The 4865-nt window shown below is 45.7% G+C and overlaps 1 pseudogene; it reads right to left on the bottom strand.

Annotated features, from left to right (window-relative positions):
• Positions 1 to 801: 801 nt before the first annotated feature.
• LOC102815995 lies at positions 802 to 2664 on the bottom strand (annotated as a pseudogene).
• Positions 2665 to 4865: the final 2201 nt, after the last annotated feature.

The following is a 4865-nucleotide window of genomic DNA, read 5'->3' as shown; positions in this document are numbered from 1 at the left end:
TATGTCAAAAAATGATATATTCATGTTTTCTAAAAGTTGATTCAAATAAATTTTACAACCAGAGTGGTATTTTTTACTCAGCCTTGTATTACCAGTAGGGACCAGTCCCTGGAGAATGACATCTTCCCTGGTAAAGTAGAGGGTCACCAAAATAGAGGAAGACTCTCAATGGGATGGATTGGCACAGTGGCAGCAGGAACGGGCTCAAGCATAGCAACAACTGTGATGTTGGCACAGGACTGGGCAGTGTTTCATTCTGTTGTATGTGAGGTTGCTATGAGTTGGGTCCAACTCATCAGCACCTAACAACAACAACAATAAAAACATGTTTTTGTAAATTCTAACTTCTATACTTGTGGTTATGATCCTATTTGCGAATGAGTTTTCTTTGTTATGTTCATGAGACAGGATTCGTGTAGGGTGTACCTGAGTCAATCTTTTTTGTTTTTTTAAAGTTCATCATCTTTAGACATCAGGAATGAATAGAGGTAGGGGAGACTGAGGCAGACCCAGTGGTTTGACTCCTGGAGGCAGGCCCAGTTACAGCAAACATACATGGAAACGAGGATGTGAGCAGGCAGCAGATTTGGCCTTGAACTTGAGGGGGTGGGGGAGGGAGTGAGAATGCTGAGTCTCGGGTGGGGAGCAGCAGGAGGAACCACATCCGAGGTCCTGAGGGCCCTGAGGTGGGGATGTAGGGCCCCTCTCCTCAGTGCTGAAGAAAAGGCACTTGGCTCAGTCTCCTCTGCCCCTGCACCCCATCCCTGGAAGATATGAGGGTCCCTCAGCCCCTGGCCCCTTTCAAGGGCCCCGTGGTTGTTCCCGGTTGAGCTTCTGGAAGAAGCTTTTGCTGAACTCATAGGTGCTGATCATGATGGCACAGGAGGGGGCAGCCCTTGATGATCCTAGGGAGGAAGCCTGCAGAGTCCCCTAGTGCCCAATTCGGCCAGGATCCTCCTCAGCAGCAGCCAGGTGGAGTCGACATGTGGGGGTCTCACTCTCACAGCCTCCATCTGTTCCAGCGCAACCTGACACTGAGTCTTCACCACATGGAAAGGCAGAGTCAGGATGTCCGCCACCATGCCTAAGATGCCACCAGCCACAAAGCTGATGCCCACGGAGGTCTGGTCCTTTGATCTGGGCCCACTCAGCCAGCTCTTCACCAGCTCATAGTTGAACCAATAGAGGGCTGAGAAGGGAACGTCCTGAAGGGCAGTGGGCCCCCAGCCCAGCCACAAGGAACGTCAGCCTCCCTGAGCCACCACAGCCTGCACAGAGATGCCTAGCTCATGGTAGGATACATGCTGAGCCTGAAGCTTTGTCCGTACCAGTTCCAGGGGGCTGACCACAGTAACAGTGCCCAAGCAGGTCAGAGTGCCAGCCACCATGGGTGTGTAGAGGTCAGAGGTCAAGGCTCGGCCACACAGGAAAGTCTTGAGTTGGTCATAGGCAGTGATGTAGATGGCAGTGGCTGGCATAGTCATCACCAGGGTGGCCCGTGGCCGCTGCACAGGGTCCTGGTGCCCTCATGCCGCACAATTTTCATAAAGGCATCCATGGTGCCAGTGAAATGGGTAGGATCCTGAAACCAGGTGGCACAACAGGCACTGTTTGGGCACAGGTAAAGGGGCTCTAGTACCCCATTACAGTACAGAAGGCACTTCCCTGTGGGTTGGAGAAAGGTGGGTACTTTGATTTAGGAGATATGACAGTCTAGAAGGAGGCATCATTTAGCAGGCCACTGAGGCGCTCTGGGACTACAACTGCACCTTTACCACATCCAGGGTGTCATGAAGAGGGAGGTGACCATAGCTCCAGCCCCCAAAGCCACCATTTGTTGTTGTTGTTGTTGTTGATATTAGGGGCCATCGAGTTGGTACTGACTCATAGCAACCCTATGCAGAGCAGAACGAAACACTGCTCGATCCTGGGCCAACCTCACTACTGTTGCCACGCTTGAGTCCACCAATGCTGCCACTTGGCAAATCCATCTCACTGGGGGTCTTCCTCTTCTTCTCTGACCCTCCACCTTACCAAACATGAAATCCTTCTCCAGCGCCTGGTCCCTCCTGATAATATGTCCAAAGTATGAGAGAAGTTTGGTCATGTTGGCCTCCAAGGAGCACTCTGGCTGCACTTCGTCCAACACAGATCTGTTGGTTCTTTTGGCAGCCCATGGCACATTCAATATTCTCCTCCAACACCATAACTCAAAAACATCAATTTCTCTACACTCTTCCTTATTCACTGTCCAGCTTTTACATGCATATTAGGTTATTGAAAATACCATGGCTTGGGTCAGGTGCTCCTTAGTCCTCAAGCTGACATCTTTGCTCTTCAACACTTTAAAAAGGTCATGTGCAGCAGATTTGCCTAATGCAATTTTACAATGCAAAAAATACATCCTTTGATTTCTTGATTGCTGCTTCCACGAGTGTTGATAGTTGATCCAAGAAGAATGAAGTCCTTGACAACTTCAATCTTTTCTACATTGATAAGACTGTTGTTTATTGGTCCAGTGGTGAGGATTTTTGTTTTCTTTACATTGAGATGCAATCCATACCAAAGGCTGTAGTCTTTGATCTTCTTCAGTAAATGTTTTACTGATTTGCTGCAAAGGGCTAATGCCCCTAGGCTAATGCCCCCAGGATCTGGGACAGCCATCTTGTGGTTCCGATCCTGGCTCTAGGCCGGTGTTCACAGGGCACAGCGCCCAGGGCCGGGCGGGCGCATAGCAGCTCTGCAGCCAGTGCAGAGTCTGTGCGTGCTCGCCCCACACGGAGGCCTCCCCTGAGTTAATCTCTTTTGAAATAAAAAGAGATTAAACAAGGAAGAGGAGAGATGAGGTGAGACAGATGCCAACACACATGGAGATGTCCAAGGAACCAGGAAACAAGCTGAACAAACAAGGACCTTCTTCCAAAGCCAACAGAGAGAAAGCCTTCCCCTAGAGCTGGCATCTTGAATTTGGACTTCTAGACTCCAAAACTGTGAGAAAATAAATATCTGTTTGTTAAAATCATTCACTTGTGGCATTTCTGTTATAGCAGTACTAGATAAAACTAAGACATGCATGCTATCTACCTACATACACAATTAATGCACATCTCACCATGACATACACAATATCAAAATTCTGTATAATTATTTGGACTCACAAGGATGAAGAAACTTGGTGTATTTTTGTGGAGACAAGATTTCTCAATAGGACTTGGTAGACTTAGACACTGCTTGGTGGTGTTGTGTGCTACTGAGGCGATTCTGACTCATAGCAACTGTATAGCTTTTCTGAGGCTGTAAATCTTTATGGGAGCAGAAAACCTCATCTTTTCCTGCGGAGTGCCTGGTAGACTTGAACTACTGATCTTTCAGTTAGCAGCCCAGTTCATAATCCACTACGGTTACTAGGGTTCCTTGTGAACACTGTAAAGATGGGATTATTAAAACAAAATTATGCGATTGATAATTTGGAAAGAGTGTAAAATAGCTTGCACTCAAAATTGTGTATAATTAAAGTATGCTCAAAAGGAATCTGATTTTTTCATAGAATATACCTAGTTGAGAGAAATGTGCTGTGATCCTAAAGGTTTAACCATTTGTGTCCAGATTCTTAATCAGTATGTATGGTTGGGTTTTGGTGGGGAAGCAGGATATGGAGTCAACTGGAAAGCTTTCAATAAACTCTTCATTCTCTTACCATCAAATTTGTTTGTTGTTGTTGTTAGGTGCCATCGAGTGGGTACCATATCATACATGACCCCATAATGCCCAGGTAAGCTCCCAGAACTAGAGAGAGGACTACCTAGAGCTTCCTACTGATATTTAGTCTTAGAAATAGGTTCATTCTCATTCTCACTAGGCTAAGTGTAGAAAGGAATGGCCCTTTTGGCAATAAACCATGTAAGATTTTCCAGACTAAAGTTAGTTCCTTAGTAAATACTGAAGAGCCTTTTCATCAATGCAGAAATAGTAACTCCCAATGGTCCAGACCTTAGGAGGTCAGAAGGTGGCTCTGATTGCCGCTTTGGAGTCATTTCCACCAGAGACCCCATTACACTGGGGTAGTGTGAGACATACCTTCCAGTGTGGAAGTTTTGTGGCCACTTATCACTTTGGAATATTTGTGTAGGTGTTGATTCTTTGATTTAATATTTGAATATAAGCAAGCCCAAGCGAGATACTACAAATCACAAGGCAGGATCTTTGTTCTGAAAGAATTTGCACATCAGAGAGTTAAGGTTGTTATTTGTCATGGAGTTAACCCTCTATTCAGGTGAACCCATACACAACAGAACAATTCTATGCTGTCCTGTACCAGGATTTTACTTGATGTTTTAATAACCCCAACCTTTGAGTACACAAGTCCATTTCATTCAGTAGAGAAGTTTGTGTCCCCATGATGAGTTGCCAATCAAATCTTGCCAATCCAACAGGTTTTTATTGCCTGATTTTCATAAGTAGATTGTCAGTCCTTTCTTCCTAGTCTGGCCTAGTCTGGAAGCGCTGCTAAAACTTGTTCAATAAAAAAGGAACATGTTAAGAGGCTTCATGGCAGATTAGGGAGAGGCACTGTGCCGACCTCCACCAGTAATAACACAGAATACAAAGCAGGATAAGGGGATGATCCCAGAACTCTAAAGTACACATAAAAAAATATTTATGACTATCTAAGGCTTACTGCCACCACTCGTCTGTCAGTTTGTCATACTGTGGTGGCTTGTGAGTTGCTGTGATTCTTAAAGTTATGCCACTGGTATTTTTTAAATACCAGCAGGGTCACCCAGGGTGGACAGGTTTCAAGATGAGCTTCCAGACGAAGACAGATTAGGAAGGAGTGCTGAACTATTTCTGAATATTTAGTCACT

The sequence above is a fragment of the Chrysochloris asiatica genome, unplaced genomic scaffold (genome assembly GCF_000296735.1).
Source record: "Chrysochloris asiatica unplaced genomic scaffold, ChrAsi1.0 scaffold00002, whole genome shotgun sequence".
NCBI lineage: Eukaryota > Metazoa > Chordata > Mammalia > Afrosoricida > Chrysochloridae > Chrysochloris > Chrysochloris asiatica.
The sequence above is the reverse complement of the archived record's forward strand: the minus strand, read 5'-3'. Positions and strand labels throughout refer to the sequence as shown.